Source organism: Loxodonta africana, chromosome 4 (genome assembly GCF_030014295.1).
Source record: "Loxodonta africana isolate mLoxAfr1 chromosome 4, mLoxAfr1.hap2, whole genome shotgun sequence".
Classification (NCBI taxonomy): domain Eukaryota; kingdom Metazoa; phylum Chordata; class Mammalia; order Proboscidea; family Elephantidae; genus Loxodonta; species Loxodonta africana.
In genome coordinates, this window is record NC_087345.1 from 45,959,324 (window position 1) to 45,978,272 (window position 18,949).

Genomic DNA, 18,949 nt, shown 5'->3' on the forward strand with positions numbered 1-18,949 from the left:
CTTCTTTAGTGAAGTGTCTGTTCATATCCTTTGCCCATTTTTTAATTTGTTTATTTGTCTTTTTGTGGTTGAGTTTTAGCAGAATCATGTAGATTTTAGAGATCAGACGCTGGGCAGAAATGTCATAGCTGAAAACTTTTTCCCAGTCTGTGGGTAGTCTTTTTACTGTTTTGGTAAAGTCTTTGGGTAAGCATAGGTGTTTGACTTTAAGGAGCTCCCAGTTATCTGGTTTCTCTTCTGCATTTTTAGTAATGTTTTGTATACTGTTTATGCCATGTGTTAGGGCTCCTAATGTTGTCCCTATTTTTTCTTCCATAATCTTTATCGTTTTAGTCTTTATGTTAAGGTCTTTGATCAATTTTGAGTTTGTTTTTGTGCATGGTGTGAGGTATGGGTCTTGTTTTTTTTTTGCAGATGGATATCCAGTTATGCCAGCACCATTTGTTAAAAAGATTATCTTTTCCCTAGTTAACTGACACTGGGTCTTTGTCAAATACCAACTGCTCATATGTGGATGGATTTATGTCTGGATTCTCAATTCTGTTCCATTGGTCTATGTGTCTGCTGTTGTACCAGTACCAGGCTGTTTTGACTACTGTGGCAGTAGAATAGTTTTTAAAATCAGGTAGAGTGAGGCCTCCTACTTTGTTCTTCTTTTTCAGAAATGCTTTACTTATCCAGGGCTTCTTTCCCTTCCATATGAAGTTGGTGGTTTGTGTCTCCTTCTCATTAAAAATTGTCATTGGACTTTGGATTGGAATTGCAATGTGTATATAGATGGCTTTTGGTAGAATAGACATTTTTACAATATTAAGTCTTCCTATCCATGAGCAAGTATGTTTTTTCACTTATGTATGTCCCTTTTGGTTTCTTGCAGTAGTACTTGTAGTTTTCATTGTATAGGTCTTTCACGTCTCTGGTTAGATTTATTCCTAAGTATTTTATCTTCTTGGGGGCTACTGTAAATGGTATTGATTTGGTGATTTCCTCTTCGATGTTCTTTTTGGTGGTGTAGTGGAATCCAACTGATTTTTGTATATTTATCTTGTAACCTGATACTCTACTGAACTCTTCTATTAGTTTCAATAGTTTTCTTGAGGATTCTTCAGGATTTTCTGTGTATAAGATCATCTCATCTGCAAATAGAGATACTTTTATTTCTTCCTTGCCAATCTGGATGCCCTTTATTTCTTTATCTAGCCCAATTGCTCTGTCTAGGACCTCCAGCACAATGTTGAATAAGAGTGGTGATAAGGGGAAAGCTTTCAGAATCTCTCCATTAAGGATGATGTTGGCTGTTGGCTTTGGCTGTTGGCTTTGTGTAAATGCCCTTTATTATATTGAGGAATTTTCTTCTATTCATATTTTGCTGAGAGTTTTTTATCATTAATGAGTGTTAGACTTTGTCAAATGCCTTTTCTGCATCAACTGATAAAATCATGTGGTTCTTGTCTTTTGTTTTATTTATATGGTGGATAACATCAATTGTTTTTCTAATATTGAACCATCCTTGCATACCTGGTATAAATCCCACTTGGTTATGGTAGGTTATTTTTTCGTTATGTTGTTGAATTCTATTGGCTAGAATGTTGTTGAGGGTTTTTGCATCTATGTTCATGAAGGATATAGGTCTGTAATTTTCTTTTTTTGTGCTGTCTTTACCTGGTTTTGGTATCAGGGATATGGTGGCTTCATAGAATGAGTTAGGGAGTATTCCGTCCTTTTCTGTGCTTTGAAATACCTTTAGTAGTAGTGGTGTTAACTCTTCTCTGAAAGTTTGGTAGAACTCTGCAGAGAAGCCGTCCAGGCCAGGGCTTTTTTTTTTTTGTTGGGAGGTTTTTTGATCACCATTTCAATCTCTCTTTTTGTTATGGATCTATTTAGTTGTTCTACTTCTGATTGTGTTAGTTTAGGTAGGTAGTGTTTTTCTAGGAATTCATCCATTTCTTCTAGGTTTGCAAATTCATTAGAGTATAATTTTTCGTAGTAATCTGATATGATTCTTTTAATTTCATAGGGTCTGTTGTGATATGGCCCCTCCCATTTCTTATTCTGGCTCTTTGTTTCCTTTCCTGTATTTCTTATTCAGTCTGGCCAATGGTTTATCAATTTTGTTGCTATTTTCAAAGAACTAGCTTTTGGCCTTGTTAACTCTTTCGTTTTTCTTTTCTCTAATTCATTTAATTCTGCTCTAATTTTTCTTATTTGTTTTCTTCTGGCGCCTGACGGTTTCTTTTGTTGCTCTCCTTTTGTTCAAGTTATAGGGACAGACCTTTGATTTTGGCTCTTTCTTCTTTTTGTATGTGTTTATTTATTAATATAAATTGACCTTTGAGCACTGCTTTCGCTGTGTCCCAAAGGTTCTGATAGGAAGTGTTTTCAGTCTTGTTGCATTCTATGAATTTCTTTATTCCCTCCTTAATGTCTTCTATAACGCAGTCTTTTTTGAGCAGGGTCTTGTTCAGTTTGCAAGTATTTCATTTCTTTTCCCTGGTTTTTCTGTTATTGATTTCTACTTTTATGGCCTTGTGGTCTGAGGAGATGCTTTGTAATATTTCAATGTTTTGCATTCTGCAAAGGCTTGTTTTATGACCTAATATGTGGTCTATTCTAGAGAATCTCCATGTGCACTAGAAAAGAAAGTATACTTTGCAGCTGTTGGGTGGAGTGTTCTGTATAAGTCTATGAGGTCAAGTTGGTTGATTGTAGCAATTAGATCTTCTGTGTCTTTATTGAGCTTCTTACTGGGTGTCCTGTCCTTCACCAAAAGTGGTTTGTTGAAGTCTCCTACTATAATTTTGGAGGTGTCTATATCACTTTTCAATTCTGTTAGAGGTTGCTTTATGTATCTTGCAGAGCTGTCATTGAGTGCATAAATACTTAATATGGTTATATCTTCCTGGTAAATTGTCCATTTAAGCATTATGTAGTGTCCTTCTTTATCCTTTGTGGTGGATTTAACTTTAAAGTCTATTTCGTCAAAAATTAATATTGCCACTCCTACTCTTTTTGATTGTTGTTTGCTTGGTATATTTTTTCCATCCTTTGAGTTTTAGTGTGTTTGTTTCTCTAAGTCTAAGGTGTGTCTCTTGTAGGCAGCAGCATATAGACAGATCGTGTTTTTTTATCCAATCTGCAACTCTCTGTCTCTTTATTGGTGCATTTAGTCCATTTACTCAGTGTAATTATAGATAGGTATCAGTTTTTTTATTGTGCTGTCATTCTGATGCCTTATTTTTTGTGTTGTTCACAATTTCATTTTTCCACTTACTTTTTTGTGCTGAGATGCTTTTCTTTGCAAATTATGTGTTCCTCATTTTCCTAGTAGTTGAATTTGTTTTTGCTGAGTCATTACGTTTATCTTGGTTTTTATTTTGAAGTTGGAATTGTGAGACCTCTTTGTGGTTACCTTAATATTTACCCCTATTTTTCTAAGTAAAAACCCAGCTTGTATTGCCTTATATCGCCTTAGTTTCCTCTCCATATGGAAGATCTATGCCTCCTGTATTTAGTCCCTCTTCTTTGATTATTGTAATCTTTTACATAATGACATCAATGATTCATGTTTTAAGCATTTTTTTTAATTAATCTTATTTTGTTTTTGTGATTTCCCTGTCTGAGTTGATATCAGGATGTTCTGTTCTGTGACCTTGTGTTGTGTTGGTGTCTGATATTGATATTCTGACCAAAGAATTTCCTTTAGTAATTTTTGTAGCTTTGGTTTGGTTTTCGCAAATTCTCTAAGCTTGTGTTTATCTGTAAATGTCTTAATTTCACCTTCATATTTGAGAGAGAGTTTTGCAGGGTATATGATTCTTGGCTGGCAGTTTTTCTCCTTCAGTGCTCTATATATGTCATCCCATTGCCTTCTTGCTTGCATGGTTTCTGCTGAGTAGTCTGAACTTATTCTTATTGATTCTCCTTTGTAGGTGACTTTTCGTTTATCCCTGCCTGGCTGCTTTTAAAATTTTCTCTTTATGTTTGGTTTTATGATAATATGTCTTGGTTATTTTCTTTTGGGATCTATCTTGTATGGGGTTCGATGACCATCTTGGATAGATATCCTTTCATCTTTCACGATGCCAGGGAAGTTTTCTGCCAACAGATCTTCAACTATTCTCTCTGTATTTTCTGTTATCCTTCCCTGTTCTGGAACTGCAATCACATGCAAGTTATTCTTCTTGATAGAGTCCCACATGATTCTTAGGGTTTCTTCACTTTTTTAAATTCTTTTATCTGATTTTTCTTCAAATATATTGGTGCCAATTGTCTTATCCTCCATCTCCCCAACTCTGCATTCCTATTGCTCGATACTGCTCCTTTGGCTTCCTGTTGAGTTGTCTAATTCTGTAATTTTATCCTTAATCTTTTGAATTTCTGAATGCTGTCTCTCTATGGATTCTTGCAGCTTATTAAATTTTTCACTATGTTCCTGAATAACCTTTTTGATTTCTTCCACTGCCTTATCTGTGTGTTCCTTGGCTTTTTCTGTAGATTGTCTTATTTCATTTCTGAGGTCATCCCTGATGTCTTGAAGCATTCTGTATATTCGATATTTTTATTCTACATCTGGCAATTCCAGAAATGTATCTTCATCTGGAAAGACTTTGATTCTTTGCTTTGGGGTTTGTAGAAGCAATTGTGGTCTGCTTCTTTATGTGATTTGATATCAGCTACTGTCTCTGAGCCATCTATAAGATATTATAATGATTTACTTTACATTTGCTTACTGAGTCTTATCTTTTTGTTTCATTTTGTATCAATACACCCAAATGGGCTACTAGAGTGGGTTAACTTGACTGTTGTAGCCTTGAATCACTTATGTCCTATTACCAGCTGGTTTGAGCTGTTACCAGGTATAGGAGCCTCTGAGTCCATTCACTATTCTTGAATAGAATCAGCTCAGGTGTCCTGATAGTGGATCACCTATTGTGTGGTGTAGGCTCTCACCTGCAATCTTAGAGGAGTAGTGGTGATGGTTGTATGCACCGGTTTCTAGTAGCGGCAGGGGGTCACTCTCCAAAGAGGGCAGGGTGCTGACAGCCTTCACCCAAGTGCCAGTGAGAAAGGAGCGTCTATGTTCTCTAGAGCACTCTGGTTGGTTGGCTCTGCAGCTGTACCTTAGGCATTCAACGCTTGTACCTCTAAAGATTGGTAGGTGTCGCTATTCTTAGATCCCTTTAGCAAGTGGTTAGTTGGTGTGGATGGAGCCCTCAGTTCTCTGCTGTGGATCAGCGAGGACTCTGTTTAATAGGCAGAGCAGTATCAGGACTACAAAACTTGCCTTTCCACTGCTCAGCTACAACAATTACAGTCAGGTCTCTAAAAGAATTGCCTTTGCATTAAAATAGCCACCTGGTTCCCTGCAGGAGTCAAAGCCAAAGACTGGATCTCTTCTGCCTGGATGGAACTGGTTCTGTACTTTTATTCTAAAAAAAAAAACTTTTTTTTTAATTCTAGTTTAGAGAAATCAGGAAAGGATTTTTCCCCTGATTGTTAATTGCTGCTTTTCCAGGCCAGGAGAATGGGTTAGGGGGAAAAAAAAAAAAAAGCGCACAGATCACTTCACTCTCTGGCCCAGGGAATTCCAGTGTTAATTTACCGGGCTGGCCCCAGGAGGGGAAGGATCAGATAGATGGGAGAGAGTAGTGTAATAAATAGACAAAATCGCTTATCTTGTTTGGTGAGGACTATTTTATCTGAAATTCCAGAGGGGTGTGTAGCCTGTGTGCACTAGCTGGGTCCCCATCAAGATTGCCCTAGGGGGTTAGGGCTGTGTCCCTGCTTGCCTTGTCTCAGGAAGCCACGATCATCCCTTCAGCTTTGGCCCCAAGGCTTCACAAGGGTTCAGGTCTGCAGCATGGGTTGCCCGGCTCCAGAACTGGTTGGTACCTCTGTGTGCAGATTCTTGCTCCCCCAAGGGCTCAGGGCTGGGGCATGGCACGCCGGTCTCCAGGATTGGTTGATGCTTCAGCATGCAGCTTCTTGCTCTCCTGAGGGCTCAGAGCTGGAGCACGGCATGCCGGGCTCTGGAACTGGTTGGTTCCTTAGTGCTCAGATTCTCGATTCCCCAAGGGCCCAGGGCTGGGGTGCGGCACACCAGTCTCTGGGACTGCTTGCTGCTTCAGCATGTGGATTCTCGGTCCCCTGAGGGCTCAGAACTGGGGCACGGCAAGTTGGTTTCCAAAATTGGTCACTACGTCAGCACGTCATTTCTCACTCTCCTGTCACTCAGGTCAATTCCTTAGTTCTGTGTTTGATGGTCAGGGTTCATAGATTGTCATGTATGTAATCGATTCACTTTTTTTTTCTAGTCTTTGTTGCAAGAGGGTTCAACAGAAGCTTCTGCCTAGTCAGCCATCTTGGTCCCAGTTCAGAATAATCCTAATATTTGTCCTTTTTGACTGACTAATTTCACTTAGCATAACGCCCTCCAGATTCATCCATATTGTGAAATGTTTTTGTGGACTCATCATTGTTCTTTATCGTTGAGTAGTATTCCATTGTATGCATGTACCATAATTTATTTATCCCTTCTTCTATTGATGGGCACCTAGGTTGTTTCCATCTTTTTGCTGTTGTGAACAATGCTGCAATGAACATGAGTGTGCATATGTCTATTTGTGTAACAGCTCTTATTTCTCTGGGATATATTCCTAGGAGAGGGATTTCTGAATTATATTGTACTTCTATTTCTAGCATTTTTGGGGGGGGTGGTTTAAGGAAATGCAAAATCATTTTCCAAAGTAGCTGTACCATTTTACATTCCTGCCAGCAGCGCTTAAGTGTTCCAGTCTCTTCACAGCCTCTGCAACATTTATTGTTTTGTGTTTTTTGTATGAGTGCCAGCCTTGTTGGGGTGAGATGGTATCTCATTGTAGTTTTGCTTTGCATTTCTCTGTTCCTATGACTTTGTATTGAGTTGTCTAATTCTGACATTTTATTGTTAATCTTTTGAATTTCTAGTTGCTATCTCTATAGTTCCTAGCAGCCTGTTGAATTTGTTGTTTAGTTCTTGTATTGTTTTCCTGAATTCCTCTATTGCTTTGTTTGTATATTCCTTGGCTTGGTCCAAGTTTTGACTGATCTTCCTGATTAAGAGCTCTGTATGTTTTTCTTTTGAATTCTAACTCTAGTAATTCTTATCTTCCTCCAGAAGGATTCCTGATTCTTTATTTTTGTCTCTTGCTGGAACCATTTTGACCTGCTGTTTATGTGATTCAATATTGACTGCAGTCTCCGCATCATCAATAAGTTATTATATTTATTTATTGGATGCTTATTTACTTTGTCATAGGCATTTCTCTTGTTTTGTTTTGATATGCCCAAGTAGGCTGGGCATGTGAGCTACTTTGGTTGTTGGCATCTTTGAAGCTTTCATATCCTTTCTCCAGATGGTTAGAGCAGCTACTAGGTGTGTGAGCCCAGGAGTCTCTTCACTTTTCTTGTGGGGCAGAAGCTCAAGTGTCCAGGTCATTGTTAATGAGTATGTGGTGTAGAATCTCATGTATAGCCCTAGATGGGCAGGGCTATGCAGGGGTGTTTGGAGTAGGCACAAGTATCTGGCTGCAGTAGTGGCTATGTGCTGAGTAAGGCAGGGGCTGACAGGTATCCCCAAGTGCCTGGGTAGAAGACGTGTCACTTTCCCCTAGACATGTTGGTGGGTAGGTTTTTCAGCCGATCCTTAGACACCCAGTGCTGTTAGCTGTAGGAACTGGGAGGCACCACTTATTCACAGACCCCTGTTGTGGGTGGCTAGACACAGTGGGTGATACCGCCAGCCCTCAGGCCCCAGATATGGGTGGGTAAGGTCCCTGCTTAATGATCAAGGTGGTATCAAATGCCATGAATCTGCATCTCCTCCTTGGATGCTGCAGTTGAAAATAGGCTTCAGGTGTATGCCCTGTTATTTTATGCTAATAAGAACATGCTGTGTTGAATCAGCTCACACATGTCTAGGCAGTGGTGCAAGGCGCTACAAGCCCGTGGACCGGTTATTCCAGTGCCTAGTCAAAGGGGCAGTGACTGCCCTGAGCTCCCAGTTTAGGGGGGCATGGTGAATTTTTAAAGCCATGAGACTGGCTTGAGCAGGGATAGTCCTGAGTTCCAGCTTAGGAGGCTTGGCTTTTTTTTTTTTTAAAGCTGCAAGACTGGTTGGGCTATGATAGCCCTGAGTTCTGGCTTAGGGGTGGTGAGATTTGTTGAATACTGCCAAATTGGTGATGGAGCAGAGTGGGGTAGTGGGTGGGTGAGGTGAAAGAGGCTCTTCGCTATGAAATTCCCCCAGAAGGAGGAGTTATTTTGACCCCTTGCAGTAGGTTAGACACTTGCACTCTTTTGTAGGTCCAATGTCACTTCCACCTGGCTCCAAAGGCTTGTGCAGACTGTTCACTTCCCAGCCTCTCCTGACACATTGAAACACGTCCCTAATGGTGTTGCTTGCCCCAGCGCATGTGGGCTGGCTGCCTCAGTCAGCAGGGTGGCACCAACCTCAAGACTGGCACTACTTCACTACTTCTGAACAGTTTCTCCTTCCACTTGCTGCTCAGTTTGACTCCTCAGCTTTGTCTTTGATGATCAGGGCACCTAGATTGTGATATATACCCAATTCACTTTTTTGGGGGGGGGTCTTTATTGTAAGCAGGATCACAGGAAGCATCTGACTATTCTGCCATTTTGGCCCTGCCTCTCAGAGAGATTATATAAAATAAAATATTATATGTTAAACCTCAAGATATAGAGAGGGAAGATTAGAATTTATGCATATGCCTCTGTAAAATGCTTATTTCTCTCAGGTAAAAAAAAAATCAGCTGTATTATGAAATTTAACAGCTGCAAAAGAATGTCTTAATGCAAACCAGTGATTAAGGGCAAGACTAGAACAAACCTCTGATTAAGGGCAAGAATAGCACACTTGAATATATTTAAAAACAGTTGATTGAAAATACAAGGCATTTATTCTTATGAAAATGTAATGAATCTGTGATATATTTTGACTAGAATTTATACTTAAATCAGTAAGTAATATTAGAAAAAATAGTTAAATTATACTAAGGGATAAGTAAATTTCCCTCTGGAATGAATACTGTTTAAAGAGACTTACATTAAAAAAAAAATTATGTGTAGAACACAAAGTTATTTTGATTCCTGAATGATAAGACAAGATAAAATAAGAATTGCATTCATGATAAAAATTCTGGAAGTAATCAACTGATTTTGTATAAATGAAATTCACAAAATCTTACAAATTACATGTCAATAAACTGAAGAAAATTTCAGAAAGTCCAGTGTAAACTTACATAATACATTCCTTTCAAAACTTCATAATGATCCTTACAAACAAAATTGGCAATCCACCTGTTGCCAAACTCTTGGTGAATTTCTTTGATTGCTGAAATGCTGAAATGCAATTAGAGTTGGTGATTGACCCTAGCACACACTTTGCTGCATGATAGAAAGAAAAGTACCAGTTTGTAGAATTTGAAGAAGTGATTTGTGCCTTCTTCATTGTCTATGCAATGGCTCAGAGTCTTGGGATCTAAGAGACCTACTGGAGAATGCCGTGTGTGATGGGATATAGTTTTCTTTCTTTCCTGAAGTCCCTCCTAAAGGATTAAAAAAGAGATTTGGAAATGTGAACCAAGGCAAGAAATGGAAAAAAAAAAAAAAAGATCCCCTTTTTACAAAATAACAAACTAGAAATATAATTTCATAAAAAGCTCAGATTGTCAAAGATACTAAGCTATGGGCCATCCCACTCTCCTCCTGATCCCCCTCGCCATCACCACTGTTCTAAAAATGGTTTCAAAGGAGCTGAATGATTGAAAACTTGTGATAGAGTCAAAGATGAACAAGAGGCAACGATAAAAGCAAGAGAGAGAGAGAGAAAAAAAAAAAAAAAAACACTGCCGTTGAGTTGATTCTGACTCATAGTGACCCTGTAGGATAGAGTAGAATTGCCCATAGGGTTTCAAAGGCTGTAAATCTTTAGAGAAGCTGGCTGCCACATCTTTGTCCCATGGAATGGGTGGTGGGTTTGGACCACTGACCTTTCAGTTAACAGTCGAGCGATTTTAGCCACTGAACCGCCAGGGCTTAATCAAAGTGTGGATTTCCCAGTGATGAGAAATGGTGTCTCCCAGCTAATATCAAAGGACATGTTGAAGAAAGGAATGAGGAAAGGGGAATTAAATAAGGAACCATGCTTAAATTCTGATTCTCTTGGATACTCCATATTTTCTACTATCAACTGTCTAAAAATGCTATCAAAATAACCTGTTACTCAATCAAAAACTAGTTTATCACCTACTACATTGAAGCAGACATCACCTTGACACATTGGTATTTTTTGGTAGTGCTTCAGGAAGCAGTGGTTCAAGGTCATTTTTTTGTATGGATTTGGGATCTGTTAGTTGGTAGGTCTAAGTTTCTCAATGTAGATATTTGAGTACGATTGACTTAAATTCATGATATAATTGTTTAGGATTCATAGACAAGTGAGGAGTGGATTGGAAGAGTAGTCTTTTGATAAACAATACGTTTTCCCAGTTAGGTGATTTATTAACCTAAGAAGATGGCTCTTTACCTAAGTGACATATTTGCTTAGTTACTTTGATGATTAAAGTGCACTTGACCCAAGCCATGGTGTTTTCAATTGCCTCATGCATGTAAAAGCAGAACAATGAAAATAGGAAGACAGAAGAAGAATTAATGCATTCAAATTGTGGTATTGGTGAAAAATACTGAATAGTCTGTGGCTGCCCAAAGAATGAACACATCAGTAAAAGGAGAAATATAACCAGAACGTCCCTTAGAAGTGAAGATGAAAGACTTCGGCTTGCTTACTTTGGACATGTCAGCAGAAAAGACGGATCACCAGAAAAGGACAACATATTTGGTAAAACAGAGGGTCAGCAATAATGAGGGAAACCCTCCATGAGATGAATTGACCCAATAGCCACGACAAGGGACTCACACATACCAGTGATCATTAAGATGGCACAGGACCAGAAAATGTTTGTTCTCTTATGTATAAGGTCACCATGAGTTGGAACTGACTGTACGACAATTAACAACAATAACATTTATCCAACAACAACATTTACCCTAAAGAAAAACCTATTATATGGAGAGAGCAATTGTTGTTGTTAGGTGCAATTGAGTCAGTTCCCACTCATAGCTACCCGATGCACAAAAGAACAAAATACTGCCTGGTCCTGCACCATGCTCACCATCATTGTTATGCTCGAGCCCATTGTTGCAGCCACTGTATCAATCCATCTTGTTGAGAGTCTTCCTCTTTTTCCCTGACACTCTACTTTACCAAGCGTGATGTCCTTCTCCAGGGACTGATCCTTCCTGATAACATGTTCAAAATATGTGCGACATAATCTTGCTATCCTTGCTTCTAAGGAGCATTCTGGTTGTACTTTTTCCAGGGCAGATTTGTTCGTTCTTTTGGCAGTCCATGGTATATTCACTATTCGCTAACACTGCAATTCAAAGGCGCCAGTTCTTCTTTGGTCTTCCTTATTCATAGTCCAGCTTTTGCATGCATATGAGGCAATTGAAAACACTATGGCTTGAGTCAGGTTCATCTTAGTCCTCAAGGTGGCATCTTTGCTTTTCTAAACTTTAAAGAGATCTTTTGCAGCCAGTTTGCCCAACGCAATACGTCTTATGATTTATTGACTGCTGCTTCCATGAGTGTTGATTGTGGATCCAAGTAAAATGAAACCCTTGACAACTTCAGTCTTTTCTCCATTTGTCATGATGTTGCTTATTGGTTCACTCGTGAGGATTTTTGTTTTCTTTATGTTGAGATGTGATCCATACTGAAGGCTGTGGTCTGTGATCTTCATTAGTAAGTGCTTCAAGTCCTCTTCACTTTCAGCAAGCAAGATTCTATCATCTGCATAGTGCAGGTTGTTAATGAGTCTTCCTCCAATCCTGATGCCCCGCTCTTCTTCATATAGTCCAGCTCCTCAGCTTATTTGCTTAGCATACATATTGAATAGGTATGATGAAAGGATACAACACTGATGCACATCTTTCCTAACTTTAACCACACAGTATCCCCTTGTTCTGTTTGAAAAACTGCCTCTCAATCTATGTACAGGTTCCTCATGAACACAATTAAGTGTTCTAGAATACCCATTCTTCACAATGTTATCCATAATTTATTATGATGCACATAATTGAATGCCTTTGCAAAGTCAATAAAACACAAGTAAACGTGTTTCTGGTATTCTCTGCTTTCAGTCAAGATTTATCTGACATCAGCAATGATATCCCTGGTTTCCTGTCCTTTTCTGAATCCAGCTTGAATTTCTGGCAGTCAATATACTGCTGCAGCCACTTTTGAGTGATCTTCAGCAAAATTTTGCTTGCATATAATATTAATGATATTGTTCAATAATTTCCACATTTGCTGGATCACCTTTCTTGGGAATAGGCATAAATATGGATCTCTTACAGTCTGTTGGCCAGGTAACTGTCTTCCAAATTTCTTGGCATAGACGAGTGAACACTTCCAAGACTGCATCCGTTTGTTGAAACATTTCAGTTGGTATGCCATCAATTCCTAGAGCCTAGTTTTTTGCCAATGCCTTCAGTGTAGCTTGGACTTCTTCCTTCAGTACCATTGATTCCTGATTATATGTTACCTCCTGAAGTCATTGAACATTGACCAATTCTTTTTGGTATAGTGACTCTGTGTATTCCTTTCATCTTCTTTTGATGCTTTCTGCATAAGTAAATATTTTCCTCATAGAATCCTTCAGTACTGTAACTTGAGGCTTTAACTTTTTCTTCAGTTCTTTCAGCTTGAAAAATGCAGGGCATGTTCTTCTCTTTTGGTTTTCTATCTCCAGATCTTTGCACATGCCATCATAAATCTTTATTTTGTCTTCAAGAGCTGCCTTTTGAAATCTTCTGTTCAGCTCTTTTACTTTGTCATCTTTTCCTTTTGCTTTAGCTACTCGACATTCAAGAGCAAGTTTCAGAGTCTCCTTTGACATCCGTTTAGGTCTTTTCTTTCTCTCTGTCTTTTTAGTGACCTCTTGCTTTCTTCATGTGTGATGTTCTTGATGTCATTCCACAGCTGGTCTGATCTTCAGTCATTATTGTTTAATGTGTCAAATCTATTCTGGAGATGGTCTCTAAATTTAGGTGGGATATACTCAAGGTTGTACTTTGGCTCTTGTAGACTTGTTATTTTCTTCAGTTTCAATTTGAAGTTGCATATGAGTAACTGATGGTCTGATTCACAGTCAGCCCCTGACCTTGTTCTGACTGATGATGTTGAGCTTTTCCATCATATTTTTCCACTGATGTAGTCGATTTGGTTCCTGTGTATTCCATCTGTCAAGGTCCAGGTGTATAGTTGCCGTTTATGTTAATGAAAAAGCAATGAAGAAGTCATTGGTCTTGCAAATTCTATTATGTGATCTCCATCATCGTTTCTATCACCAGGGTCATATTTTCCAACTACAGATCCTTTTCTTTGTTTCCAACTTTCAAATCCCAACCACGAGTAATTATCAATGCATCCTGATTGCATGTTTGATCAACTTCAGACTTTGGAAGCTGGTAAAAATCTTCAAATTCTTCATCTTTGGCCTTAGTGGTTGGCACGTAAATTTGAATAATACTCATATTAACTTGTCTTCCTTGTAGATCTGTGGATATTAACCTATCACTCACAGTGCCGTACTTCTTGAATTGTTCTTTTCGATGATGAATACAATGCCATTCCTCTTCAAGCTGTCATTCCCAACATAGCTGACCTCATGATTGTCTGATTCAAAATGACCAATACCAGTCCATTTTAGCTTACTAATGCCTAAGATGTTAATCTTTATGTGTTCCATTTCCTTTTTGATGATTTCCAATTTTCCAAGATTCATACTTCTATGTTCTGATTATTAATGGATGTTTGTAGTTGTTTCTTCTCATTTTGAGTTGTGCTGCATCAACAAATGAAGATCCCAAAAGCTTGCCTGCATCAACATGACTAAGGTTGACTCTACTTTGAGGAGGCAGCTCTTCCCCGGTTGTATTTTGAATACCTTCTAACCTGAGGGACTCATCTTCTGGCATTATATCAGATAATGTTATGCTGCTATTCATAAGGTTTTCACTGGCTAGTTCTTTTCATAAATAGACCACCAGGTCCTTCTTCCTAGTCTGTCTTAGTCTAGAAGCTCAGCCGAAACCTCTTCACCATGGGTGACCCTGCTGGTGTTTGAATACTGGTGGCATAGTTTCCAGGATCATAGCAACATACAAGCCCCTACAATATGACTGACTGACAGTTGTGTGGGGGAGAGAGCGCTTATTGTGCAGTATATTGTTCAGAGAAATGGATTTTCAGAAAGTAGTCACAACTTTATCTTACTGGTCTAGAATATCCTAGAGTAGTGTAGTCTTGTTAATGCAGACTACCTTAGTTCTTAATTCTGTTAATCTGTGTGGATGCAAGCAAATTGTTCTTAATATGAGTTACAAGATCCTACTCGAACTTAAAATTAAGGTCTATTTTATACATTGTTTTTTCTTACTGTGAAGGTGCTTGTGTGTATGCATACGTGTAGATTTAAAGTTTTTTTTTAACAATTAATACAAGTTTTTCCTTCTACCAATGATAGTTTTCTTAGCCTAGAAGTACATTTTTGTAAATAATTTTAAAGTTTGTACCTTGAAATATATCATAATAAGAATTTAAGACAAAGTTCAGACAAGAAAAAAAAGTTTGTCTTTAATTGTAAAGAGAGTTAACATTTGAAATACATAACTCTTTCAAATTATTAGGAACATAAGATGAACTCATATTTAAAAAAGAAGCCCTGGTAGCACAATGGTTAAGAGCTTGGCTGCTAACCGGAATGCTGGCAGTTCGAATCCACCAGCCTCTCTTTGGAAAACCTCTGGGGCAGTTCTACTCTGTCTGTAGTGTTGCTATAAGTTGGAATCGTACTGATGGCAACAGTAAAAAAAAAAAAAAAGTTGATATAAAGGCCAAGAACAAAAAATTTTAAAAGGCCAACATCAGCATAAAGTTTAGCCCAACTATTAAATAGAAAAATGAATACTAAAATATCAGTGAGATACTATCTTTTGTTTAAAAGTTAGCAAAGATTTAAATATGATAGTGTCCAATGGTATTTGGAATTTTTTGAATTAATACATCTATCCATTGTTTATATGATTATATGTTGCTGCAACTATTACAGAATGCAATTTGACAACGTGTATCAAATGCGTTAAGGACATATTTCATTTTTAGAATTATCCCTCTACACAATAATTAGAGATGTGTATCAGATTCATGTTCAAGAAGGGTTATTATAGAATTGTTTATACATAAGTGGCTATCCCTCCATCACACTTGCATTCTGAGAAACAGAATAGAGAAACAAAGAGAATGGGACAAGGGACACGCATCAAGTGTCATTTACAGACAGTTTCAAAAAGCTTTATGTTACATTTTATTGTGCAGTACTTAGTCACAATACACTAGAGGCTGGAAAATGCTTTAATTTCAGGCAGCCATATGACCAGCTAAAAATCAGCAATTCTATTATAATGTAAGACAGGGAATCTCTTTACTTTATTAAACTAAGCAAATTAACTCCAATTTGTCTCAGCTTCTCCAATCTACTGTTGTCTCTCCTTAGAATAACCAAAGGGCTCATTAAAGTTTCTTCCAAACAAAAAAAGTTGTTCTTTTCTTAAAGAAAGATTCTGCTTCTTCCCTAGAATTTAAAGTGGCGTAGTGGTTTTAAGTGCTACTGCTGCTAACCAAGACGTTGGCAGTTCAAACCCGCTAGGTAGTCCTTGGAAACTCTATGGGGTAGTTCTACTCTGTCCTGTAGGGTCGCTATGAGTCGGAATTGACTCGACGGCAGTGGGTTTGGTTTGGTTTGGTTTGGTTTATAGCCAGCTTGTTAAAAAAAAAAAAACATTGTTTTCCTTTTACAGATGCATGATAAAACTAGAGCCCTAGAAGCTTTTGCTTTTGTTTTGAATTATAAACATATGCATATATGAATGAATTCAAGAAATAAAGTAAAGTGCCAACAATGATTTATTTTCTGGATGGTAGGATGATTTTAATTTGTGCCCTGTGTGCAGTGCATTTTCTAAATGTTTTTAAAATAGGTAATTACTAAAAATCAGAAGAAAACTATCAAGTGCTATATAAAATATCAGGAAATAAATTGTATTTATTCACTCAGTCATTCATCATTTATTTTATAAAATGAATTTATATATTTTTATATTTCATGGGCCAAACATCCCACACAAATAAAGCTATGATCTCTGTCTTCAGACACTTACAATCCATTGGGAGAGGGAGAAATATGCACCTACAGTTACTGCAGAGAGTTTTTTTTTTTTTTTTCCAATGGATAGAGGTGCCTAAAGATTGAAGTTATAGTGCTAAACAGAATTACTGTACCCAAATTGTAGGGTCCAGAAAAATATTTGGGCTCAGTCTTAATATTGAAAGCAGAGGAAATTCGCTGTGTAAGGTGTGCCTGACTCAAGCCATGGTATTTTCAGTCGCTTCATATGCATGCAAAAGCTAAACAATGAATAAAGGAAACCAAAGAAAAATTGACACATATGAATTATGGTGTTGACAAAGAATATTGAATATACCATGGAATGGTAGAAGAGCAAACAAATCTGTCTTGGAAGAAATACAGCCAGAATGCTCCTTAGAAGCAAGGATGGGGAGACTTTGTCCCAAGTACTTTGAAAATGTTATCAGGAGAGACCAGTCCTTGGAGAAGGACACTGTGGTTGGTAAAGTAGAGGGTCAGTGAAAAAGAAGAAGACCCTTGATGAGATGGATTGACACAGTGGCTGCAACAATGGGCTCAAGCATAACAACAATTTTGAGGATGGCACAAGACTGGGCAGTGTTTCGTTCTGTTGTGCATGGGGGCGCTATGGGCTGGAACCAACTTGATGGCACCAAACAACAACAGCAACAAAACCAAAGGTATAAAGGTCGATAGGTCTGAAATTTTTTCCTATTATAAGAAGTGCGAATATATTGACATTACTAGTGGGGTGTGTGTGTGTGTGTGTGTGTGTGTGTGCATGCATGCACACCTTTGTGTGTGAAATCATTTTAATAAGGCTAGAGAAGTTTGCAGAAGCCCTGAAGGGCATGATGTCTCATCCCAAGAAGTTTGAATTTGTTTTGAAATATTTGTGTAGATATTGGAAGATTGCAGGCCAGTAAGTACTGCCATAAGATTTGCATTTTAGGAGGTGCTATATTTGATTTATATATATATATATTTGATAACCCTATAGCAAATGGTCCAAGTCTCCAGGTAACATTAAAAATATACAGGAAAAACCCAAACTCAAGCCAGTGAATAGGTTTATTTGAGAATGTGAGAATGTCAGCATAGTCCCACATCTTTAGTCCATGATATGACAACTTGCTGTCATACTCTGAATAGCCAGAATATGAACTCTATGTCCATTTCAGTTGTTTCCATTTCTGTATTGCACTTAACCAAAATTCAGTTAGTCTATGTGCAAACTTCCTACTCTAGTTCAAATCCTTGCATGACTTATCTTTTAACCCTAGAATACTGCAACACGTCACAGCTTATGTCATTAGTTTAGTGCAGGCATACTACAGCATACACATTACCACACCTATAGCTTATCTCTTAAACCCAGCATTTTCCATGTATTCATTTTGCTATCCTCTACTTGTTCTTTCTTCCTCAGCCTTTTCACACCCTAATAGGATGGTATAATTCTGAATGGCATCTGAGATTAGTGGTGCAAATAACAGTGTAGAATGTCAAGAATTTATACAGGGAGAGCAATTTCATAGAGTGAAAACCTAGGAATATTAAATGGAAAGATCAGTTGAATATAGGTGATATCAAAAAGTAATAAAATAGTTCAGAAATACTCATTCTACAGCTAACTGTTTTTGTTTGTTACTTTTATCATCTTTCAGGGAAAAGATGTAACTTTTCTTCATGGAGCATCTTAGTTATAGGTTCTAGGCATTCAATTTTCTCTTACATGCAAGGCGTGCAAGTTGTGTCTGTAGAGTTTTGCATAGCTCCCCCTCTTGCCCATGAGAAGCCAGGTGCCATACAATCAACAAAACACAAAACAAAACATGCCAACAATAACAAAAACCTGCTTATTGTACTTTTAAAACTTCTAATTCTCTGCCTTACTCGTGTCATGCACAGAGCCGCGAAAGGGTTTTTCTGCTATTAGCAATGGTGTTATTAGCTCTGTTTTACATCTTATTAGCCAGAACCTCAGAGAAGTTAAGTAGCTTGTCTCATCTTACACTAGTACAAAACAAAAAGACTAAAGTCATACGTGTTTGACTTCAAAGGCTGTTACTTTATTAGACATTGCCGATTAAAAAAAAAAAATCAGCTTTCTTGAGATAGTTTGTTTTTACTTGAGAGGTAAGGGTTTAAAGCATTTATGTGCAATTGTCCTAAAAGGTTAAAATGAGTTGAAATCATCTGTCCAATATTAGGTTTAATTTTCACAAATATTGTTGTTTATGGACGTATTCCAGGCATTCCATGTAAAGCTGCCTAATGATATAACCATGAAATATGTACTTCTTTGTCCTTAAATTACCTGGCCATTCTACTCAACTTTTCTTTTTTTCACTTACTTAAGGCTCTATAAATATGAATTGTCTGCACATTTAATAAAAAAGTTTTAAAATAGTTCACTCATATTAGACCAGTGCTTCTCAAACTTTCCCACTCAGTAAGGAAGGAGAGAATATGGATGTTCCTAGATATTTGTGACTAGATCCTCAAGGGAATAACCATAAATGTAAAATTTCTTTGTAGTCTCACGTCTTATCCTAAAATATTCATGTGGATTTGCATTCTATTCCGTAATATATCCTTCCTGGCTTTAATAAAAT